The sequence below is a fragment of the Calidris pugnax genome, unplaced genomic scaffold, assembly GCF_001431845.1.
Source record: "Calidris pugnax isolate Ruff unplaced genomic scaffold, ASM143184v1 scaffold56, whole genome shotgun sequence".
Classification (NCBI taxonomy): domain Eukaryota; kingdom Metazoa; phylum Chordata; class Aves; order Charadriiformes; family Scolopacidae; genus Calidris; species Calidris pugnax.
In genome coordinates, this window is record NW_015090839.1 from 17,874,997 (window position 1) to 17,901,110 (window position 26,114).

The 26,114-nt window shown below is 39.2% G+C and overlaps 1 protein-coding gene across 4 annotated transcripts in view; it reads left to right on the forward strand.

Moving 5' to 3' along the window:
• SIPA1L1 (signal-induced proliferation-associated 1 like 1) overlaps window positions 1–26,114 on the forward strand; it is a 195,297-nt gene that overhangs the window by 46,300 nt on the left and 122,883 nt on the right. For 2 of the 4 annotated variants that reach the window (XM_014941799.1, XM_014941804.1), the window contains exons 2-4: window positions 38–137; window positions 6,528–6,614; window positions 18,392–18,468. The gene's annotated coding sequence lies outside the window, so the exon portion shown is untranslated. The remainder of the gene's footprint in view (window positions 1–37; window positions 138–6,527; window positions 6,615–18,391; window positions 18,469–26,114) is intronic. The other 2 variants (XM_014941800.1, XM_014941802.1) reach the window with 2 other exon arrangements.

The window sequence follows — 26,114 nt, forward strand, 5'->3', positions numbered from 1 at the left end:
CAAATTTTGTTCATACCCATGGTCTTTCTGTTTCTAGGTTTCACTGTGCTATGATTCATCTGAAGCTGGTTGTGATAGCCGCCGGGAGTTTTTGCTGAAGCTGCACGTGCTGCCTGCCTTCTCAGGAACTGGGATAGGTAAGAGCGTGTGCTCCACTTCTGATACCATCTGATGGTCACTCTTTGGAGTAGTGCTAGTTGCCACAAAAATCATTGTTGGCTTAAGCGACTGCTGATAGCACATAATGTTTCATAGCATACGTGAGGGGTGGTCTCCAGCAGGATGGGTTCCTGGGTAGGCTGCCTGCCTCCGAGTGCCAGACTGTGTCCCAGTCTGGCGCTGAAGGCATCCTCTATATGTGAGAGCTTTTTTTCAGGAGAGAGATGCAAGGGGACTAGATGGCTACTCCCTCCTCCCTTTCTACTAGGTATTTGTGGAAGTGTTCGTAAAAGCAGGTTGGACTGTTCAGGCTGTGACAGAATGCCTGGTTTTGTCACATTTTCTAAAACACAGTAGTTCTTGTAGGTGGTTTCTTTTAATCTACTTGTGAAACTAAACTCGTGTTGTAAGGAAGAAAGGGATAACTATTCTGAATGTGCCTGACTCTTGAAAAGGACTGGCTTTTAGTACATGATCTATCCTTTCACAGAGAAATATAATATAGGGAGTTTGTGAAAAGATAAAAGGGATACTGCAAGTGTGAGATGCTGCAGATCTGCCCGTGCGGCCTTGCCCTCTGCCTTGCATCAAATGCAAGTCCTTTGTGGGTGTGGAATGATCTGGTTCAAGAAGGCATATCAAGAAGGTTGGAAAATTGCAGTGTGTGGTTTTGGGGAGCGGAGGGAGGAGTGATGGGGAACAGTGGTGTCAGTTGCAAAGGTGGGCAGGAATGGATTTGTTTTCAGACAAATTGACTTCCTGAATTCACTCAACATGTTGGGCAGGCTGTAGTGCTGCCTGGAGGGAGGTGACCAGAAAACTTGTTAGGGACTGCAGGGAGGACAGCACTGGGATCTGAACTTAGATCAGTTTAAGCTGATTTGCAACCAGGCAGTAAAAACACAGCCCCCTCCACTGAACAGATTTTGATGGTCTGTTTATTGACAAATTTTTGAAAGCTGTAAGTGTAGGACATGCAAAGGAAGTCCAGTCTGGAAGTGACAGGCAGTGTAATAAATGTTTCTACTAAAGAAAAAGCCCTCTCTTTTAACATTGGTTCATAGGTCTGTGGGATGCCTAAAGAAACAAATAGGTTTTTTATTTGAGAGAATCTACCCTGTAGTAGTTGTTGCAGTTGTTTGGGACAATGTTGTTGTATCGAAAGTGTCAATTTCAATCTGTTCTTCTGAAATACTGTCAGCAAAGCTGCCTTGTGTCAGCAGAGGACTGTTTAGCCTCTGAGGTTTGATTTATTGTAGCAGCAAAAGATTTCCTTCAGAGGACATATATATTGGAAACTAACATGTTTGTTCGGGGCTCTAGAGGAGCCCTTGGAAAAGGCTGTTCTTATCATTTGATCTTTCCTCTGAAATCATCTTACCTTTTCACTTGGAACCATCTTTAGTGTTGTCTTCTGCATGCAATCATTATGTGGTTTTCTTTGATACATAGATCTCAAAATTACAGATAGAGGGGAAAGTGTTGAGTCCCTCTTTCCCACCACACCATACAAAAGTTTCTTTTCTTTTAAAGTTTGTGGTCCCAAGAGACAAATTTTAATCCTGACCACTGTGTAGTGGGACATGGACAGTGGAAAAGGGCAGTCTTGAGTGATGAAGTAAAAACAGTCTCTTAGCTATTAATTTAACTTACTAGTGGAAAATTAGTGAACCATTTTTCTACCTTGCTGTGTTTGGATTCCACAGTCTGTTTTTCTGTCACATACTTTCTATAAAGAGTGTCCAAGTAATGAAACTAATTTTGCCAGTGATGGTGTCACCATGTTATACCACTGAAATACTTACTGAAGGTGGTTAAGTTCCTTTTTATTATACATATGCAATTTTTGTTCACTAATGGAAATTGTTTCCCAGTGGAATTTTTAAAAAAATAATTAAATTCCAGCTCGTAACAAATGTATTCCTACAAAGTTGTATTGTTTCACCAGTAACAGTTTGCGTTGTATATGGTCTCATAAGCTCATGGTCCAGTAGACTCAGTTTTGTTTACTGAAATCCATGGAAAAGTTTTGCAGTGGGAGGGAGTTAAACGTTTTGGTTAAGTATATCCATGTTAACAGGTAGCTTTTTTGAAATAGTAACATGCTCCAATAAAACTGATTTTTGCTTACATGGAATCTAATTGGATTTGTAAAGACATGCAGCACGTAAACTTAGTTTTGGTAGATTTTCCCACGTTCTTCTGTTGATATTGACAGGTCAAAACTCATAAAATTCTGCATACAACTTGTTGGAAACTTGTTATTTCTCTATGTCCTGCACTTAAGAGGAAGGGATGGTTGCTATGCCAGAGTGGCTGATGTTGACCTTAAATTATATTTTGTAGGACAGCATTTAAAGCTGCTAGTTTTATCTGTATTGCTCTTTCCTGTTGACAGGTGGAAGCCCTGCAGCTTCATTTATCATTGATAATAAGGTCTGGTTGTGTGTGGTGGGAAAGGTTTTGCCTCAGTGATCCCTGCTTTTTCACAGGGACATATCGCTGTGTTTGCTGTACTGGGAGATGGCAGCTGTACGGGTACCATTTCTCTGAATGGCTGGGAGGAGATATATGGAGTTGTGTTCCTTTCTTACATTTTGCAGGTTTTCTTTCTATTTTTTTCCCCAAGAAATTTCCCCAAGGTTTAGTTGCTGATCATACACATGGTTTCTGTTGTTAGGATGGTGTAGGTCTGTACTTCAAGTTGTTTCCCTGAGACGTCTGAAGAAAGGGCAAGCCCCCTGCAGTTGGTGCTTATGGCATTTGTCTCCTTAGGTGTTGCTTGGGGAGTGCATGTGTGTATTTTGTGTGTACCTGTGCGCCTGAGAGACAAAGGCATGTATGTTCCCAAGTTAACGATTGCCTTCTGTAATGTTTTCGTAGTGTGGTATTCCAATGATAACTACAGTTACTGTCTTTAAATGGAACAGAAATAGAAAGTGCTTAGTATGGTTTTAGCTTCTTTTATGTTTAAAAACGGTACAGTGAATTACCAGAAGTTGGCATGTGATAGTAGGAAGATTATTTAATGTACTCTAGAACTGAAGAATTGCTATTGGACCATTCAACAAAACTGGATAATGTTCTTAATAACTAAATATGTCCATTATAATAGGAAATGGTTGTTAATGAGAAGTCTCATCTTCATTTCATTGTGTATGAAACTGAAAGATTTATATATTCAGAAACTAAGTGTCTATGAGTGAATGAAAAGAGAAAAGCCTGGATCCCATTAACTTTTGGCTACCTGTAAGCTGGCGTGGTTTTTATGCTTTGATTGCTGTTTTCTGTTAGTCTGGAATGGCTGAAGACTTGGTGGTATGGATTGTAACGATCCACTTTCTTTGCTGTTCTGGGCACCTGTTGACTAGGCAGGCCAAGAACGAGGGTACATATGCTGTGTCTGCAGATTTCCTGCTCACAAAATGGTTAGGCACACCCAAGTTCGCTTTAATCTAGCCAGCCTGGATTAAAAAAGATTGCAAGGATTTGACAGCATGGATTTTAATGTAGCCTGTTTGAGGCTGTCAAGGAGTCTGGGTGCTTAATCACTGCAATCCTATGCACTGGAAATTGAGTGGGTTTTGTAAAGCTCATATTACTGAGTTCTGTAGTTTGCATAAATGTGGAGAGCTGTTGGAAGCTTAAATATATATATTATTCTGTATATGAAATTTTCGTACTTTTACCTTTAAAATGTGGAATGTAGTATAACTTAGAACTATATGCTTAGTACTAAGTATGATTACAAGTGTACACTGATTAACAAACAAGATGATTTCTTTAGTTGATCGTGCTATATTAACATTTTGTGGGATTGGCTGGGGAAGAATGAGCAATCCTGGTATTTTGAGTTTCTGCATGGCTCAGCTTGCGTATTGCTGAAGTACTATGTGCTGTGCTTCACATTCAATAACAACAGATTTCTGCAGTTAAAATATTTTTCTTTTTTGCAGGTTAGTAATAAGAATAAGCAATTAAATCTGAGACAGGGAACAGAGTGGAATCTGTGAAGCAGGAAAAAAAATAGTCCACAGACTGAATTAAAAAAACCAAACCTACAAAACAAAAAACCCCACCCAACAGAACCCCCCACCTCCCCTCAAAAAACCCCTAGCGTTATTTCTCTTCTTTTTTACCTGTAAGTGGAAAATGTTTGGTTCCTTTTGTAAAGTGTTTTGAGAACATATGCAACTGCTACTACTACAGCTGCATTATCTATTAGAGATTCCCTAAATTCTTGCTTCAGAACAGAAACACCAAGGTGAAATAAAGCATTTATTTGGGAAGCATCCAGTTTCAGTGAAAAGATTTCTGGTAATTTGGAAATGAGCAGTACTTAAATGATTCCATCTATGTGAAAACAAAAGAAGCTTCATTTCTAGCCTGAATTTATTCAGGTGTAGTTTCCAGTCACTGGTGGTTCTTTTATCTCTCTGCTTGATGAGAGATCAAATTCTTTCCTTCTCTTCCTCCCTGTGTTCTTCCTACAGGCATTTTAATTTTTTTCCTCCAGTTTTTCAGCATCCTTCTTGAACTGTAAAATCAAGGACTAATTGCAGTTTCTGTGTGCCAAAGTAACATAACTGCTTGGCTTTCTTATTTAATATTTGTGCTTGTTTATGCATTAGTGGATTGCATAAGATTAGCCACAACGATGTGCTGTGAGTTTTCTACTGCGTACGCAGATTCAAGGAAGCTAACTAGTAAATGAAAGTAATGCACAAAGCTGTCACCTGTGAAGATCAGAGTTCATGCTTTCCACTTGAGATCAGAGAAGATCAGCTTACTTTTCAGTCTAATTGTATTCACTGCTTATGCATAATGCAAGACCACAACTTAACTCTGCTCCATTTGATGAAAGATAAGGATCAGTGTGTACTAGGCAGTAGATGCTCGCTTTATAGATCCCATCAGCATGAGGCATTAGTCATGTCTTTTTATGTATATAACATAGCATACATGTACATACACATCAGAATGTGAATGATGCTGTATAGCTTTCCCATTAGTAGTAATGCAATTAACAAATGGTGCTTCCTGTTAATCTTAATTTGTATAGGCTTTTTAGCATGCTGGTCTCTCTGCCTTGTATGTTCTTAGATGAATTTATGTAATCAGTCATTAGTTCATCCCATCATTTCCATATTTGAAAGCTTAATGTGGTTTTTTGGAACCTTGAAGCTATGCTATTTCTTATATCGACCTTCATTACCACTAATATTTCATTTTACGAAGTCTGTCAATGTATATAAATAATTGTATTTTTTTAAACAAAGGAAGCTTATAATTTGCAGAAGTGGCAAACAATTTTCTAACTCATCAGGGTAGTTGAAAATTCAGCTTTGGCTTTATATGTGGTATTTTTACAGGAGTAAGCTGAGTGTCTTAACATGTGCTTGAGCTGCAACCTCTCCCATGTCTGTACATCTCCAGTAGGAATAGAAAGGGGGAGGTGCAAGTTTTCTCATGACAGCTCATTAAATTTTTGCATCTGTATGTATTTGAAAATATACAGGAGGAGAATTTTCTCTAAACTGGGAAACCTAGGGTGGCAGAGTCTTTCAAAGTTGAGAAATTGGTTGGATAGATTGAAATTGGGATGTGGTGTGGTGGATTTTCTTGGTTTTATTGCTGTTGGGCTTTTTGTGTGTATGCAAGCTTACACAGACTGAGTGAGGGCGGTCCTCTCCTTCATCCACATCAGTGTCCTGTTGTTTGTGAAGCTGAGCGTCTGGACATGTCAGCCACTCTGAGATGTGTCTAGAGCTGCGCTGGCCTGGCCAGCCTTTTAGTGCCTTCAGTTCCTCCAGTCTGCACACAAAATAAAGGCAGGAAAGCTGTTTCCTCATCTGTTTGTTGGGTCAACCTGTTTACTTGGTCCCACACACCTGGAATTTTTTGGAAGCTTTGGATGAGGTAGCTTTGACAAGAAACACCGTAGAAAACTTTTTTCTTTTTTTTCTTCACTTTTTTTTTAACCAGCCTTGTCTGTGTTGGTGTAGCAAGGCTCCTAAAGACCTGGATTTCTTCACGTGACAGTCGTACCTTAGGGGAAGAACCGCTGCTGTTCTCGCTTCCTTGTGCTGCTGTGCTGTTGGTAATGCGTTTGTAAAGCTCGTAGCCCAGAGGTGCTATAAGTGTGTGCATGTCTATGTAGTAGTACAGATATGACTTTTTAGGATATGAGGAAGCATTGAATTATCATTGTTTAAACTCAAAAGTTCGGTGTTATTTTTTTTCTTCGTACTTTTTCTTCTTTTATTTTCTTACTGCATTTCTTTTTCCTTTATTTTCTCCACTAGTTTTAGGCATATATTTTCTTCAGCGTAACCTTCTTATTTTATTTTTCTTTTCCTCCCTTGTAGCATCTGTGCTGGAGCTCTTTGCAGAGGCTGCCTGGGGAGAAAGGTTGAAGTTGAGAACCAGTGCACCCTTCCGTCCTCTGAGAAGGGGTAATTCTGCTTTAGCTTCTCTTCTCTGAAAATAATTGGCTGTTGGGAGGAGGTTGTTTGGGGAAAAGGATGAGCTCCAAAATGACTGAGGCCTGAATGCCTTCTCAGCTGGGATTAATTTAGAATCAGAAGTTTATAGCATTCTTTAAACACTTCCATGCTTGGGAGTGAAGGGAGGCAGACATGTGTTCCTTGCAAATCTTTGCTCCTGGCATCTGTCCTTGACTATAAAAGGGAAGCAGAGGTAGATTTGGTAAGACTGAAAACTTGAAATAAAAGAGCAGGTAAAGGCAGTGATTATTTAAAATTTTTGCTGTGGAATTAGGTTGTGGGCCAAGCACTCTCTCTTGGATTATTCTGCAAAGCAGTTGTAATTTCTTCATCAGTAAAAGCTATTCTGGATTTTTTTGTGGCTTTGCTTCTATTAAATTGGCTTGGATGTAGAAAAGAATGTTGAGGTTCATAACCATCTTTATAGACACTAGAAAGATATTCAAAAGAGCAGGTTAAACATTGGGACAAGTTGGATGCATTTTCTCATACATTAAAATCTTAACTGTTGTTTCATCCAGAAATCCAGCATTACAGTTCTTGTTCAAATCAAAGTTCCCTCTACTCTAGTGGTGCTGCCTCTGACAGAACTCAGCAAGAGATGTAGCTGGAGGAATCTAGGACAGGTTTGCAGCTGTAGAGTCAACATCTGGTGACTTCTAGCTCTGGACTTTCTGAATCAGGAAATCTACTAACTTTTGCTATTTGTTGCCTTTCTTCTAGCCTTTCTAAGTCTGCAGTATCTTTTTTTAATTGGGAAGAATAGAATTGCAATTGGTACTGAGTTATACTATATATATAAAGGACCAGTGTTCTTTCCAGAATAATTCCTGTTTGTGGGTGGGTTTTGTTGTTGTTGGCTTTTTCTTTTTTTAATGAGCATTGGGGTATAAAGTGATGGATACAGATACTTTCATAGTCTTCAGTGTAATGAATTCTACAAGAAATTGAGAAATGCCAGGTAGTACTGATAATGGGTCTGCTTATCATACTTGGTTATCTGTTTGCTGCAGTCGCCTAAGAGTGGGTGCTTCAGAGCTGTGAATCATTGCAGCATGTATAATTTTCCAAGATTTGGGCCCTTGTATTCATGGCTAGGGCTTAAACTTCCCTATGCTTACCACAGATGAATAATACCTGTGCCTATGTATCCAAAGGCATTACTACTGCATTATTATTACCTATTTTTACTGTTACTCCATGTTCACCAAATACTATAGCTCTGCATTTTTCTAGGATAGCTGTGCAGTTACATACCTGCAGTCCATAGGGGCCCCCAGACAGTGAACAAAACTGTCTCGGTGCTCTAAGGTCACTTCTGGAGGAGTTCATCTACGGAGCAAAGAGGATTGTGGCTGACCTTTTAACGTTTTTATATAATCAGGATTTAAGCTGTTTTCTAATTTTGCCTATTAAATGAAAGTGGAGATTTAGCCTTTCTGTTTAAATGAGTGAATTCTGAAGCAAATCAATGTAAGAAGCCTTTTGAGACCCTTAGAGCTTTACTGTGCGTGTGGGAAATTGGAAGAGTGTATTAATACATACTCACAAATTCTGGTATGGAAGGTGTCAACAAACATCACCATCAGACAAAATTTTAAGGTGCTACAAAAGCTGCTTAGTCTTTTATAACCAAAGTGCTATGGTTACTGGGTGGTTGTTTTGTTGTTTTGGTTTTTTTTCCTGACAGACTTCTTTTTTTGGCAATAATTTCATTATGGCAAAAATGAAATCTTTCTTGTCCTTCGGTCAGTAGAGAACTGTCACCTTTCTCTTCCCTTTTTCAAATAGAACCAACCCTTGAGGCCAAGGTTTGGGTTTTGGTGCTCCAGCCATGAGCAATGTAGAGACTCCTGCCTGTTCTGTCATCTCAACTGCAAATACAGTTTACCTAAAAACCAATTTTATTCTGTGTTTGTACCTGCGCGGTGATTATGCTCCAGTTCTAAATTGACTAGTGAGGCATTGAAGTAGGACCTCTTGCTTGGCCTTTGGATTGTCGGTGCAGCTCAGGATCATCCTACTCATGGCCAATATGAATTTTAAAATATCTATCTTTCATGCTTTTTATTTCAGCGAATGTGTATGGGCATAAAAAAAGTTTCATCTTTTTCTTATTTAATCTGTATTTGCTTGCTTTTTACAGTTTAACTTCATGGTTTACAGTATTAGTTTATTTTTAGCACAAATGCACTAGTCCTGCAATTTCAGATTTTGTTTGAAAAACAGTATTTGTACAGCAAGTATTTCCGACAAGGAATGGCAGAACTAGATCAAAATGTTTTTAGTAGTAAGTATTATCAGAAACAGCTGCATCAAAATGTTTTTGCACTTTGTGGTAGAGGAACATACATTAATCCATTTGGTTTCTTCCCAGTTTTATAGTACCAAAATGTAAAATATATTACATCATAGAAGGCACAGAGATATTACCTTGTATCTTGTCCTAAAATATTAAAATATTATACTTCTAATTACACAAGAAGGTGGTGTTTGGAGAAGTCTTGTTCTAAATTTGAGCAGCTGATAAGCTCATTTTTATCTCCAATCCTGTCCTTCCCCTGTTTTTTTTCTTCCTTTTTTCTTTGCTGCTCAGAAGTATCTCATAGCATTTTAAAATAGTGATGAAAACGCTGGAGGTAATGTACTGTTAGATAAGCTTGTTTATTTAAAGTATTTCTTGTAGATTTTGTGTGTGGAGCTTTTATTCCTGTGGTTCTTCTTTTTTTTTCCTGAATCAACTATTTCATTTGTTATTTAAAATACCAAAGAATTCCTTTGACAAGGCAGTGTTTCTGAAAGGAGGGGCCAGGAAAAAAAAAGGCATCTGTTGAACAGGGAGAAAAAAAAAATTTGCAGAGATTTGTTTTACGAGATGCAGCTGAGAAAGCAACGTGGCAGGTGTCATGTTCTGTGGTGGTGTCTTCTCAGTGTTGGTTGGAGTTCGATAGTGTGGAGGTGCCAGTGTTTGTGAAAATCCGTACAGCTGTTAGTACTTCTTTGCTGATGGCAGTTCAGTTACTGCCTGACACAGCTTGCCCTTCCAGTCTTTGCTTTGCAGAATGATAAATGTTGCACACTGTCTCATCACTTTACAGTAGCTCTTCATTTGTTATGTTCAGGGAAACAATAAGCTCACATTCCTGTGTTTGTCCACGTGGCACTTTATCATGGAAGTATCCAGCTTGCCACGCTACTGTCTCCTGTGCATATCTACTTCAACTCTTACAGCCATTTAAGAATTAGAGAAAGAAATTCTGTAAAATGCTATTTCCTGCAAAACAGTTGATTATACACATAAAAATCTATCTGTGTATAGTGTAGTGTATATTCAGGGTAAATGTCCAGTATGTGTTATTTGACTTTTAAAATATAGACAGTGTAAATCGAAAGAAAAAATAATTGGAAGATGCTTCCTTTCGTAGCTTCAGGGTTTGGGAGTACATTGTCACAAAAGTATACAAAACATACTTTGATTTTATTTTTTTTCTCCTCTTATTTGATTGAGATCCTTTTGACACGGGAAGCTTAAAGCAAACAAACAACTTAATTTCTGTGCTGGACAGAAATACTCTTACTTTGTATGTATGTGCTGTTTTTTAAACTTGCTTTAATGATGTCTGGACTTTCCTAACAGCTTTTGAACCTCCTAATTTCTGTCAGTTTGATGGATAGATCCAAGTCTCAATGATATTAAGTTCCAAATAGTTTGTGCAGAGTGGTGGCTTGATTGGAGAGAAATCCAATGTATTGCCCTGACGGGGTGTACTGTGTGAGCAGTTCTCAGGGAATAGAGATAAAAGTATTAAGTTGTGGAGATGGAAGAAGCTTTGGAGCATAGGGCACAAATCAATAAGAAACTGAGTTTTGCTGGTCATGTTAGTCATGATAGACTTGTTTCTATTACCTTTTTTTTACTTTAACCCCATGTTCACCAAATAATTTGGCTCTGCTTGTAATCTAATGTTGCTGTAGGAGACCAGTGTAATTACTATTTTTATTAGTGGCACATGTGCGTCTGGATGATCTTGGAGATGCTTTGGTTATATAGGATACTCTTTAACAACACATAAAGTTCCCTCAAATTTGGTGGGTAAGAGTCAGATTGGATGTTGATTTGAAGACAGACACAGAAACTGCAAATTATGTTGCAAGATGGAGAGGCTATGGATTTGTCAGGTAGTGGAGAAATTTAGAGAATATTTAGAAAGATATTTATGTGCCTTCTTCACCTCTCCATGTTATGTAGATCTGGTGCTTTTTAAACAAAAGCAACAGTTTTATTTGTTGTCTTTAATAGTAGCACTCTATATTGTGAGTTTACATGAGTCAAAGATAGAATCAGAGAATAGTTTGCGTTGGAACAGACCATCTAGTCCAACACCCTGCAATGAGCAGGGACATCTTCAACTTGATCAGGTTGCTCAGAGCCCCATTCAACTGATCTGGATTTCCAAGGATAGGGCATCTACCACCTCTCCTGGCAATGTGTTCTAATGTTTCACCACCCTCATTGTAAAAAAAACAGTACCTTATATCTAGTCTAATTCTTCCCTCATTTAGTTTAAAACCATTACCCCATGTCCTATTGCATCAGGCCCTGCTAAAAAGTCCCTCCACATCATTCCTGAAGGGGACTTTAACTACTGAAAGACTGCAATCAGGTCTCTGTGGAGCCTTCTCTTCTCCAGGCTGAACAACCCCAACTCTCTCAGCCTGTCTTCACAGGAGAGGTGCTCCAGCCCTCTGATAATCTTTGTGGCCCTCCTCTGGACTTGCTCCAACAGATCCATGTCCTTATGTTGGGGGCTCCAGAGCTGGATGCAGCACTCTAGGTGGGGTCTCATGAGAGTGGAGTACAGGGGCAGAATTACCTCCCTCGACCTGCTGGCCACGCTTCTTTTGATGCATCCCGGGATGTGGTTGGCCTTCTGGGCTGCCAGCGCATATTCCAGCTCACATTCAGCTTTTCACCCACTAGTACTCCCAAGTCCTTCTTGGCAGGGCTGCTCTCAATCCCTTCATCCCCGCAGCCTGTACTGGTGCTGGGGGTTGCCACGACCCAAGTGCAGGACCTTGCACTTGGCCTGGTTGAACTTCATGAGGTTCGTGTGGGCCCACTTCTTGAGCTTGCCCAGGTCCCTCTGGATGGCATCCCTTCCCTCCAGCATGTTGACTATACCACTCAGCTTGGTGTCATCAAGAAACTTGCTGCAGGTGCACTAGATCCCACATTGAGCAGTTGACTGCTCCCCTCTGGATGTCACCATTCAGCCAATTCCTCATCCACTGAACAGTTATTGGTCAGGGGAATATTTTGTATTATCAAATACATTTAATAAGTACTTTCTTAAGTGCCTTTTATTAGTCTGAGCGTTTTTGCAGTGTGTGTTTTAGTGCATGAATTGCACTGATAAGAGTATACAGAATAATGATAGATCTGTCACAGGCAAGAACAGGAGAAACCTCAGCATCGTTTACCTTTATCATCATGGTATGATCAATATAAAATGTGACACATCAGGGCAATATTTTATGGTTTTCATAGAAACCAGATGGTGCTTTCTTGCATTTGGCAGGTACAGACTTCTAAATCCAGTAATAAACTAACTTTTATTTGTTGGAATGGGGTCTAATGTGAAATCACCTTTCTTTTACAAAGTATTTTGTCAGAATAAGCTTAACTACCCCTACCCCTATTCCCAAAACAAAAGGCAAACCCCAGTCCTAGGGAGTTTTATTGATGATACTGTGGGGGCTCTGGCTAATCTCTTCAAGACTGAAATCCCTCACAATGATGAAGGATTTCTCTTCTGGACTTCAGTAGATGTTTAGACAGCTGTTTATTCTCCAGTGTGATTTTTTTTTTTTTCTTTTTTTCTTTTGTCTATGGATAAGAGGGTGGATTCTTAAAGATTTACCTGATATGGATATGTTGGACCAGGAGTCATGAGCTTTGAATTATGCTGCTGATTTGCCACAGATTAATAATACTGCTGTCTCTTAATCATTGGTCTCTTCAAATAAAGTGGGTTTTTGCCTTTTAGAGGCATTGACACTTCACAGATTTCTTTCTTATATTTGAGAGCTGATGGTTGTGAAGACTTGTTGGTGAACAAGATTGGTGGTGTAATATTTAAGAGCTCACTGCTATTCAGACTCACAAGGTCCTAAACAATAACAAAATGTAGGAGGCACATTTTTTGAGAAGTTGAGAATTGTTTTCTGGTGGAAAATGCTATGTTAGGAGAGAGGTCAGCCTTCTGTGGGGCAATGATAAGGTCATCACTATTCTCTATTTTCCACAGCATTATCTCCCTTCAGGTGTAATGGTGCTGCCCTGTTCAGGTGGATGTGGTAACTTGTGGTGGTAACTTGTTTTCTTTCACCATGTTGTTTTATGTTTTTATTCCAACTCGTTTGTCAGGTTCCTGATGTTTTCTCTGTTAATGCAGATGTTAAGGCAAAAGAGAGTTGTTAAGCAGGTTTGTTTTTAAAACTTTAAAAAAATCTATTGTATACACCAAATGGATAACTGTGGTGTTTTAAGCTTTGTTTCTGTAAATGGATGCTAGTGTATCTGAAAACACTGCATTCTGTCCATAGTATCAAAGAAATAGCACTTTTTTTTATACATATGCCAGTGGTTATCATCTTCCCTTTCGCAGTACTACAGGCACTCTTCCTATAAAGGGAGTTTTGCATTCCTTCTTGTGTGTATCTTGTTGGACCCAGACTTCATGGACCAGAAGATTTAGAATAGTCCTGGTGATGTAATCAAAGTCTTGTTCTGACCTTCAGCAAATATTTTCACATGATATATAAGGACTGTTGGGACTTCAAGCTACTTTTTAATGTTATTCTGGCTTTTAGATCTCTGAACTAGCAAATATGCATACATATTTTTAAAGCAAAAAGTGAGTGCTGTCTCTTTCTAGTTTTATGGCCATTGTAGGTGTTTATTTGCCACTGTTTCAGTCCATCAGTTCATAGAAACTAGTGTATGTGAATAATTTACTATTATTAACTTTCTGGCAGACAGGAATGTTGATGAAGGACTTGGGGTTGTGGTGGTATAAAATCTAAACAAGAGCTGCTGAAAGTCTGAATTCTTTAAAAGGCTGAAAGGTGGTGTCATACTTTGGTATGTGCTCTTGACACTTCAGCTCTGATAAATGCTCTGAGTCTGTACCAGTGTAAATACATGTTAGCTTTTCATGTATAATTTTGAATATTATTGCTGTTCCACAGTAAAGTTGAAGAATAAAATCAGAGCTAAAATACATGCATGGTCAGAGCTAAAATAAAGGTGTGCATACACAACAAAAGGTAAAGTCTAAATTGGTTTATATTAAAGGTGTAAATACAGCTTATGACATCAGCTGCAGTCAGACTGTAACTCCTTTCTAAAAGGAAAAAAATCCTCACATCGAAAGTTGATTTAAAGCTGTGACTGCTTAGAGATGAATTGCCAACAGTGAAAAAGCAGTAGAATTAGCAAGGATGTAAGAATTAGTGTAGAGTGTGTAACTTTCTTGGTTGTCTCTCCAATGGATGTCAGGGTAGTTGAAGTCCCCCATGAGGACTAGGGCTTGTGAATGTGAGGCTGCTATCTGTCTATAAAATGCCTCATCTGCTCCATCATGCTGGTCAGGTAGCCTGTAGCAGTCCCCCACTATAATGTCACCTGTCCCTGCCCTCCCTTCAATTCTGACCCATAAACTCTTGGTCTGCTCCTCACCCATCCCCAGGCAGAGCTCCATGCACTCCAGCTGGTCATTGACATAGAGGGTGACACCCCCTCCTGCTGCAGGAGCTCTTCCACCTGGGCACGCAAGAAGGCATCTGTTTAGTCACCCAAATTAGTAATGAAAATACTAAGCAAAACTTGCTGCAGGTCAAGTTCTAGCTGAACTGACCTGAAATGCTTTCTGTTTTTTATACTGAGCCACTGCGTTATTTCTCTGAAAGCAAATTTTCCAGGAGTTATGCTTATCTACACTGATTATTTTGGATCTCCAGGTCATAATGAACAGTGTCAGAAGCATCATTTACATAAACTACACTTGCTGCTTCACTAATACATTTACCCAAGGGAGAATATTGTATTGGATTGTGGTTTCCTGACTGTAATTTGTCTTTCTCCTCTAACTTAAATTGATTTTTACCCCTTGTCTTTTCCCGCAGCAATATATCCAAATCTTTCTAAGCATCAGAATTATGTTGTTTGTCTTGGTACTTCTTCAGTCTTTTTCCAATTCTTCACTGTTGTTATAGGACATGTCCTCTCTTTCATAGTGCTCTGAGATCTCTTGTGTTTTACTAGTTCTCAAAGCAAATCAGTGATAGTTTAGAAATTTAGACTAGTTATTTATATACACTAGTACACATTATTGTAAGTAGCTGGATAAAACTCTGTGTTAATTTTTCTTATTTAAAGATCAGGGCTTTTTAAAAGGAAAATGCATTTTGAGTGTTACTTTTGCAAACTTTCTTGCCACTTCCTTGTGGAGCCCTGGAGTATTGAGATCCCTCATTATCTAGACCAGATTATAAAACTGGCTTGTGATGCTATTTGCCACCACAGGTTTAGCCTTCTCTATAGGCTTTGGCCTGGGTGAGATCCAGGATCAATGTGAGCTGTCCAAGCCAGCATGCTGTTGAAAAGCCACCATCAAGTCTTAATTTGAGAGCAGTGTTGGTATTTTTCAAAATTAAAAAGATAACACTCCTCAATTTTTGTGATATGTGAGTGTGATTTGTAGCCCACCACCCCCAAAATGTATCTTGTAGAGCTTTGCTGGACTAGTATTTCACTTGGGAAGACCTGGAGGGAGTAACAAATTCAGTGTTGGTATTGCTAACCACCTACTTGATGTATGGTGTTTTTCTCTGGTTCCTATCTGGGCAAGACTAGGACTGACTTAAAGGTCTTCTTGCCTGAGTCAGAACAGTATAGAAGAGCACAGAGAAGGAGGTTCTTGGCTTGCAAAGATATGAAAAGTCAGGCAAATGAATAGCCTATGTGACTATTTTTATTGTACTGTATCTGTCATTTGAGCAGACTTGCTGTAACTTACAGCAATGTACAGTATTGGGTGAGGTATCTTATAAATGTATGCTCTAATACACATCTTGGGATTGCCTGGCTGATAGGTCTCCCCCTGTGATGACTGGAACCAGTTAGTAAATGACCATGGTTCAAAAACTCTGTTCAAATAGCTGTAGCGCAGCTACATGTGCTGAAAGCTGATGCCATGGTGACTGGAGACTCTCCAGAAACCTCTAATGTCTTTTTTCCTAAATGGTTGCTGTTTGACAAATTTCTTCTGTGAATTACTGAACCGGTATTGAACAGCCTTCGCTGGTCCTGCCAATTACACTGCTCAAACAGCACACTAAAACCCCTGCTCCAAAAAGAAAGTATTTTATTTAATTCTATTAAATACACTATACCAGTAAAATAAAGACATTAAAATCCAAAGGAAGACAAACAGATGCAAATTCAATCTGGTTTAGTATTTTTTTTCCTGTAGGTTTTCTGATAACTTCTACTTGATGCATGGGCTTCTGTTTAATCTGTCATATCTGGGAAGGCATTTTAAGTGCAAAACGTAGAAAATAATTCCAAGTGACTGGAGGACTAAAAACATAGTTGCGCAGCAGAGTTTTGCATTAGTTCGCCTTTTTTAAACAGGAAAAAAAAAATTAAGGGTATATGCTAAAAATAAAAATTGCAATATCTAAACCAACAGAATTATATTACACTTCCAACAGAATTATGTTACACTTCTGAGTGGAGGTTTATTTTTCTTTTCTATTTGTGTTCTTTTCCCCATTGTTAGTGGAATTAACCTCACTTGCGAACAGCTGTTGAAATAATAAATCCTTCTATTCAAATTGTAGCTATAGTTCTGTTTTCTTGAAAGTTCCAAGTAGATTTAAAAAGCAAAACCAAAAACCTCAGCTGGTAAAGCTATCAGAGGACAAAGCAGGCAGCTTACACAATACAAGTTGCAAATGGAAATAATTATTAAGTCAAATAGAATATAGTTGAGTTTGGCCTACATTTTAGTTCACTGGATACTTATAAACTGGTACCTGCTTTGGAAGGGGTGGTTTTGGCTCTCCCCTTCTGCTGATTTGGTGGTTGGTTAAGAGTCTTTTGCCCAGGAATAGTGAGAGAGGGTGGGTGGGTGAAGTCTGAAGTCCAGTGCACAGTGTATGCACTCGTATTGCCGTGTTAAGCACACCTCTTAGATGTCTTGCTTAGTTCAGCTACTCAAATATTTCATGGTGGGTTGTGCTGCAGCACAGGTTCTGATGCATTTGGATAAAACTGTCCTACACAGTATGACGCTGTACAGTTTAGTTCTTGAAACAGGTATACTGGGGCTTGTGCAAGATTTTTTACTACTTAAAAATGACCTTTTTCTGAATAATTCTGCCTGCTGAGTGAGGGTAGTGTATCTTGAGCTGGCTGCCTACAGCTGTGTGCTCTGTCCTGCCCTGCTGAACAGAAGGTAAACTTGCTCATCAGGCAGTCCTTAATCTGCTGAGTTTCACAGCCCAGGCAAGGCTGCATCGGTGATCATTTGATTTAAATGCCGTTCTGGAAATGTTAGTACTGTCTTGACTCATCGGTCAGAGCTCTGAGGTTTGCAGTGCAGTGAAAAAAACCATTTATGTTTAGCTTGAACTGCAGTTATTTAGATGAGTAGCTGTAGCAGTCCCATCACTTGGAACTTAGAGGGAGCAGGTTGTACTTCAAAAATAAGCTGTCACAAATTAAACCCCTTTTGCCAAAGACTTTTAGCTTCGACAGATTTCACACGCTCAGTCTGCGTTTACTCTTCTGGCACTTCAGTTTGCTGAAGGACCTTTGCTGAAGGATCTCCAAGACCCGCCTGGACGCAGCCCTGAGTAATGTGCTCTAGGTGTTCCTGCTTTAGCAGGGGAGTTGGACCAGATGATCTCTAGAGGTCCCTTCCAACTCTGACAATTCCGTGATTCCGTGACCTTCATTTTACTTCACTCAGTATTTGTAACCCTGACTGGACTTTGCAGGGTCTGGCGGGGCACCTGAGCTTACCTCCGTGCATGGCTGCAGTGCCTGAGCCTGTCTTCTCCTCGCATCCCTTTCCTCTGAGATACCAGCCTCCGTGAGCTGTGGGTCTCCAAAATGAGAGCGCAGGGACAATCTGTTGGGTACGGGTAGTGCTCTTTGTGTTGGCATCCAGTGCAGAGCAGAGGGAGGAGATGATTGTGGCTCAAATACTAGAGGGCTGAAGAACAGAAAGAAAGGAGAAGATGCCAGGCAGGGAGACAGGGCCCGGCGCTTGGAGGGGAGGAAGGAAAGACTGTAAGAGCCAGAGACTGTTTAAAAGGAAAAAATGGGAAAGAAGAAGAGAGAGGGAACAAGACAAGGAAAGGTGATTTGTAAGCAGCAAGCAGGAATAAGTAACAGGAGGAGGTTCTGGGGATAGGGAAAATGCAGATAACTGCTTGTTGGGTTTTTAAAAGTCCTGGATGGCTTGGACCATTCTTTCATGAAAGTACCACTGTATGATACCACAGATACTGTGGCAGATGCTTTTGGTGGAAACTTCTTTTTTTTCAGGAATACTGTTCTCCAATTCATTTGCTGCCTAGATCTTGAATTACTTAAGTCTGAACCAAATTATTATATCCCTATATTTTGTTTAGTTTTGTCTCTGTTTTTCTAGCTGCTGCGTCTTTGAAGAGAGATTTCCTGTGACCTTCTTCAAATGCCTGTGATATTTCCAATAGGAGCCATCTTTCTGTAAGTGAAGCTATTTTCTATGAATATCAAATCCATAGTATGAATTAATTGAATGCATTAATAGGAATGTGTATGCAGAGAAGTCTAAATGGTTTAAAAATTGGGTGGATTTAGTATGTGATACGGTTTTCATGATTCATAATTGAGAATAATGATCGATGCTAGGGGTAGCTCTTTTTATTTTTTTGCTTTGGTCATTTGAAATGAATAGTATACTGCTTTTATAAGTTCAGACAGTGATAATAAAAGCAGTACTCGTCTCTGTCAACATTTGTGGGGAAAAAAGGTCCCTGGAGATTTCTGACTGTTTTATTTAATGACGAGAATAGTAAATCCGTCCTGTGTAGTGTCTGGGTGAGCTGTCTTACATCAAAACATGATTAATTGATTTTTATACTTTACAGCTGTGTTTAGGGAATAAGTACTAGAATGAAAGCCAAAAAGCTCCCTCTGGATTGTAAGAACCATATTGGAGAAGAGTTAAGGGATTGATTTGTTTTTCTGGTTTAAAAATTTTGAGCAGGAAGAAAAGGGAGGGACCTGAGCTGCCTATATAACTTGGTTTGCCAGCAGTCTCAGAACTTGTTAGATCATCATAGGAGTACAGCTGAGCAGATCTGTACAAATGTCTAGGTGTCTGAAGAAGAAGAAGATAGGCACCCAGTGAGACCTTCATTGGCACTGAGATCCATTATTTAACATGGAATTGTGAAAGTAGGGATTTACTGGGGTTGCTGAAGCACTGCATATTTACTTCTTTAGGTATGAATACTATGAAGGCCAGGCTTCAAAGCTGCTCTTTTCTAGATATGCTGATTTTTACACGCTGGACACATTGTCTATGTTAATCAGTTCCTTAAACATTGTGTTTTGTCTTAATTTTGCTCTGAAACTCATAATATAGGGTCAGCAGTAACGCAGCTCCTGCAGTGGTGGTTGCCCTTTGTGGTACAGGATGAATAAAGGACTATACATGCTTGTAACAAAGCTTGATTCAGCTTGAGTAAGAGCAATTGTGAGAGTTTTCTTCTAGTTTAGAAACATATGTTTTCAGGGAAATAAGCAGCTTCACAAACAGCTATGTAATAGGAATTTGTGGGGTAAGTTGACACTTGGATGTGTTTTGCGCTCAAAAGGGGACCTTCCTGGGAGTGTTATAATGCAGGGTAATTTCAATGTAGTTGAATAGGAGGTTTTAACATATGTGTTTTGTGGTTTGATTTTTCTCCTCAGCTTTGGAAGGCATACATGTGTTCTTAAAATCTTAACAATATAGTGAAGTTTATTAAAAGCATTGGTAAACTTAAATTACGGCTGGTAGTTTTGCCTTACAGGTAAGCAGAACCCTGAAAGATTGAAGTTTTGGTTCTGTGCTTCCTCTCTTCTGCTCTTCTCCCTAGCTCTTGCATGTCTTGTAAGTTGATCTGATGGATCATCTCAGCAAAAAGAGACTGATTTAGTTCTTGTTACTGGGTTAGTTTCCTACTGGTTTGGAAGCTGAATGTTTGCAATGCAAGGAGATGATTGTAGGCCAGAAATAGAGAGGGGAGGAATGGAGCAGGGGACGGGAGGTTTCAGTCCCCATGTTCCTGGCAGCAGCCGGCTGTCCAGCCAGGCTGAAGATGGCATGTTCAACTGCAGCCCTGGGCCTGGCGTTAGCCCCCAGCTGTGGGCCTCGTAGATGTCAATATCTGTTTTGTCCCTTACACAGATTGGAGAGATCAATGGGATGGCATTTGGACGCAGAGACTATAGACACGTACAATCCACAGTGTTCTACATTGCAGAAAACCATGCGAGTCTGGGAGAATACAGCTGCATATTTTTCCACTGTACAGTAATTTTAGGAGACTGTTCAGATTGAGATGTTGAGTTCTGTGGAATTGTGGCTATTAGAAGTTATGACTGTGTGTAGTACTATAATTATTTTCTTTTGCACGCGTGTGTTGTGATGTAGGTGTCTCATGTTTCCCCAGCTGCTGTGTGCTCATGGAAGTCTTCCCGTTAGGACCCCATTGTGGGCTCCTGAAAATTATACAGGGTTTAGCTGATAAAACAGCAGTTCCTGTATGGTAGGGTGGGCCTACTGAGAACATGTAGCATGTACTGGATAAGAAGCAGCTTCCTTTTTCTCCTCTCAGCCCTTTGTTTTCTCCTTTCTGGAAGCCAGAAAACTGATGCTGAGCTGGGGGGAGCAGGAGACGAGGAGGGCCAAAGTTTGGAAGCGGGAACATGAGATAAGGGGAACCAGACTTTGGCTGGAGTTATAGGGATTGGGGTGGGAGAGAGAAAAGGGGTCCAGAAGGCTGTTTGGCTTATTAAATTGGGGAGATTAAGTGACTGGGGGTTGCAAAGATTTGGGGCAAGCCAGAGACAGCCCTGCTTGCCTGTCCTCTGTGGTGTGAGAGGGAAAGCAGGTCTGTATGTGGAAGTCCTGGGAACTGTGGTGGTAATGAATGGATTTTGTGCTGCTGCTTACTTGGAATGAAACACCTGTGGTTGTGTACTCTGTTTTTCTTCCTACCTTTCACTAATAGCTTCTATCCAATTGTGTTTTTATACGTGTGCTAATGTTTGGGAATAATTGTGTGAATGAGTTTTTCTTTAAATGAATAGTGTTTTTTCTCTGTACTAAGTTTCACGTAGAAAAGGAACAGAAGAATGTTTTTTGTTTGTGTACTAAAACCAGGCCCTTGTATTCAGCTGTTAACTGGGAAGGATATTCATTTACTATAATTACATAAACAACAAAAATAATTAAGCTGAACAGTTTGTGCAGCACCCATAGCTGAAAACAACCTCCAAAGGGTCTAGAGAATACTTAAGGAGTAGGACTTGCCCCTCTAAAAGTTACAATCAGTTTGCAGACTACTATAAGAAAGAATGGCCTATGTGTAATAGCTATCCTTTGAGTGGGAGCTGGCCCGTGGTTATGAAAGCAACTGGATGAATTCAGTAGTCATAGTAGTGGTACCATAAAAATGTCAGTTGTAAGCTCTGTTTGCTTTCTACATAATTCAAATTTTAAGATTCTCATCAGGCTTTTTGGTATATGGAACGAATGACAAATGTAGATGGCTCACTGCATAAGCCTCTCAATGGTAAAAACAGAAAATAGCAGCAAGATTACTGAAGTATCCAACAGAAACCTTTACTCTTTCTACCATCTAAAAACACCCTCACCCATCCCACTAGTGACAAAAAAGTTGAAGCCCTAGTTATTGGCTTAATTGTTCATATTTTATATAAAAGGATTTCATAGTATTTCAAGTGATCTGATTTTCAGATGTAAAAATATAGGGAATAATTTGTGTGAGGGAACTTGAATTGGGAGAGGATTTGGCAAAAGATTTGACTGCAGTGCATCTAACAAAAAATGCAGAGCTTTATTTTTTTTCCACCTGCTTTATGTAAACACTGTACTTGTACCAAAACTATTTTGGTTTCACAAGTGTAATTGTCTTACCTGCAATTTCATATAATCACATCATCTTACTTACAGTGTTTTAAAAATATTTTTTTTTAAAAGTTCAGTCTTATGAACTTGATGTCAAAGGAGCATGCCAGTGACTGGGGAAAGGGCCACAGTGCAAAGTCTGGAATAACAGGAGAACGGCTAAGAGCCTGTGCTGTCGCATTTCGGTTTAAAATAACTGGAGGCATGAGGAACTAAGCAAATTATTTAATGGGGTAGCAATGAGTTTAGCTGGAGAAACTTGCCAAGAAGCAAGGGCAGCCAACAGCTTGTCAATTTGATGGATTACACCCCAAAGTTTACCTAAAAAGAAATCGTTAGAGAAAACCTATTGCTTTCATATAGTTTACTGTTGTTTGTTCTCAGGTTGTGATGTGGGAACCAGCAGTGGAATTTAGAGCCTGTCTGTCATCTGCAGACCAAAGTATTTTTGATAACCATGCAGTTGAGCAGTAGGATAGGAATAATTCAGTATGTGTTACAAAAATGCTGAACAAAATAATCAGAAATTAAAAACAAAATCTGAAGGTCAATTTAGAAGCATCTGATACAGTCGTCTTGGTGTTGCCCAGGCTAGGCAGGATGATAGTTGACCTCTGACTTCTGATCAGTTGGGCTACCCCTGTTTAAGTTTAGTCATCGACCTCCTTGTTTATATTTTTGCATCATACTGTGTAGAGCTCATGTTGTGTGTGCTGTGGTTGCAGAATGTGCAGAGGGTTGTGAATGTTCCCCTCCTGCCCCAGCTGTGTGTCTCTCCATGATGCTTTTCAGAGCTCTGCCCTTCAAGTGAGTGTCTGATTGATGAGGCTGAGGGTGTTGGACCAGGGCGTCATGGAAAAATTGTCTTGAAAGAAGGCAGATAGTTTTTCCTGAGCTGGTGGTAACTACCCATTTTCTCCCAGAATTTTCCTGGTGTTGCAGATGGAAATATTTGACAGAGTTGTGATGTACTAGCAATTCAAAAATTTATTAATGATTTGTGGTAGATCAAGAGGTTAGGTTTTAGCAGCACTTAATCATTAACTGATTTAAGGGTCTACAAGATGATTTCACAAAATACTTGAACACCAACTTAACTACAGATTTGAGGATGGCAAGATTCACACTAGCTTATTATAACGTATCCCAAATCAATACGTACACACGTGTATATGTATGCAAACATACTAACACACACCACTCGAGGGGTTGCACACACACCTGCACCTGAGTTTTTAACTGCTAAGATCAAAGGTCCCTTTGCAACAAGTGACTCCAGTGAGCTGATGGCTGCCCCTTTTCATGTGCATATGGACAAGATTTTTTTGTTAAGTGTTAGTATGAATCATAGATATTGGTGATCCTACTTTCCTCTCAAGAATATGAAAACAAACCTATTCCAATGGGGATGTATTCACAGGTGTAGGAATTTGAAGGTTTTTCTGTAACAAATAACATACAAATACCCATCTGAAACAACAGCCAGTGAAAAAATCGCTACTGTGAAGTTGATAAGATTTTGATTTTTTCCCAATCAGTCTCCTATGAAGTTTTGAAACTTTTCAGAAACTGTGGGCTGGATCTGCTTTACCTGCTGTTAGATTTTCACTGCCTACAGCCGTGTTTGATATTTACAGAAGTGATGAGGTTTATGTCAAACTGAGTGGGGTTCATTAAGAACACTACCTCCTCCTTGATGCTTAGGAGCAGCATTTTAAACTGTTACGGAAAACGAAAACAGCTTTAGCATTATGTTATGACAGTCAAGTTTACAGCAATTCCAAGTGTAACTGGAAGTGTAACTGGTAAGACCAAATAATCTTCTTATATGGGTATTTTCATTTATTTATCACTGTAAAATATTATCTTTTTTTCTTCATAAAGGGCTGCTGCCTGTCAGTGTCTTTTACATGCCTGTCATGGTATCACCATAGCTCTTTTCATGTGTGCGCATTAAAAGTTGCTGTATCCCCAGGGAAAATATTTTAATTGGAGAACTTCCTTTTAAATTTTCATAGGTAAAAATGTACCCATAAATTCCTCCCTTAAAAATAACAAATGCAATAATGTGCAGTCTAAATCAGAAATGTGGACTTAATTCACGTGGGCATCCAGCCACAATATTTGTATTTAACTGTGCTATAAAATGTATATAGAATTTACCTTTTGTGGCTAATACAAATTGAGAAACAAAAGAACTTTCAAATGCAAGTTTTATAGCACAATTTCTACAACAGCGTAACAGTGCATTTTAACTGAGAGAGTATGTATGCGATGTGTGCAAGAGGAAGCCCTCAGAAAGCTTTAAAAAAAACCAGAAGGGATGGGCCACAGTGACTTGTATATTAAATGGAAGATTTATAAATGAGGCCAGTGTTGCATTTTATTATTAGTTTGTTATTGCTGTACGGATTCATACTTAATTTTATTGTTAAATACTCTTAAGTGTTGTCTTAAAGAGCATGCTGCAGACTTCCTGCTTTTTTACTTTTTGCCCATGTTTATTTTCCTTGATTCTAAAGGGCTTTCTTCTGCCCTACTAACTTAAGAACTGTTAAAACTCATCGTTTCCTAGCTGTGTTGTGTGGTTCTTTTGATGAGTTGTCTGTTGCCCTGTTTTCTCTTCTCATTGATGCCCTCAAAGTGAGAGCTGGGGGTGAAGATGTTGCAGGTGGCAGAACAATCAGAACTTGGCCATGGTAGAGAACTGCGTTACTGGGATGTACAGAGTCAGTTTGGAAACCCTTATTCTGGGATGAGAATGGTTCAAGGGGAGTCTGTTATGATTACAGGTCTCTTTCTTTTCTTAGGGCTTTCTGCACCAGACTGCCTGGAATGCGTGATCACAGCTTTTGCTTTTTCACAATAGTCCCCTTTTTAATCAGTTTCAGTAACATTTTCTGTTATGGATGCTTTAAGCTTGTTTACTGTCTATTTTTAAACTCACTGGGAAGAACTGGAAAAATTAAGAATTGTTTTAATGATGTGGCATTATCAGACCTGTTTTTCTAATGTCAATAATTCTAATTCAATACTCAATGTAGGTATATTTAGATTGATACAGAAATCTGTATGCAACCGGTTGGTTTCTTCATAGTATTTTCTTCAGCTCGTATGGGTGCACAGTTAATTGTGTGTCCATGCTGGGGAATGTCAAATCATAAATCCACTGTGGAAAATATACAGGAATGTCTAGTGTCTTTGGTACCATCTTTTCTAAATTGAAGGAAAAAGTCCTGAAGTAGAAACATTCCTGGTAAATAACAAAATAAATTGAAAAATGGACTTAACCTTACATAAGGGCATTCATGCACAGGGATGACATTGGTTTAACTAAGTCAGTACAGCGTGACTTCATATATTCAATTGCTGTCATTTGTATGTATTGAACTGACTTCCCCCCAAGGTATTTCCAGACAACCATTCGATCTGTTTTTTTTCTATGTCAATTTTTCCATGTTTAAGAATATCTTGGAATATTTTTTAATTAATGAAATTAAATAATGGATTGCAGCCAAACATAGATATTTCTGTTCCTCCCCCTGCGTGTGCCCTCCATCACAGACAGGCACAAAGGGAATGCTTAGCTTTGGGCAGTGGAAGGAATTTTTGTTAGATTTGGGGTTTTATAACTTTTATATACAGTAGAAAAGTTATTCTTCAGTGGGTAAATGATTGTGTGAAATGTGCTTGTTGACTGGCACCCTGGTGAGTTACTGTCCCTGACACCGATTTGTAGCTCTAGTAAGTGTGTCAAGTAACCAGACGGTGGGGAGTTTGACTTGAATCAGTCACATTTAATGGTTTTCCATGAGTGAGAGTAGAGTTTAACTGACAGCCATACAAAAGTTGAGCACTTTGCAACTTACTAGTTAGAAGTAGGTTTTAAATATTAGGAGAATAATGCTTGACAAAGTAAATGACTGGTACAATGATCTGAAAAGAGAAATAGCAGTGAAAAAGCTTTCAGTAGTGCATTTTTAAGGCTTTACTAATACACAGGCTTAAAAACCTATATATCTATTAATCAGTTTAAGGTTGTGGTGAAAATTACCACTAAAAACAAAAGCAGATAAAAAAAATTAAACACTGTGAATGGCTTGACACCACCTCCCGCCTCCCAAATGCTGAAATTTTTATGAACTAACAAAGGCAGAAAGTTGTGAGCAGTTTGTCTGTGCAGGTTAAT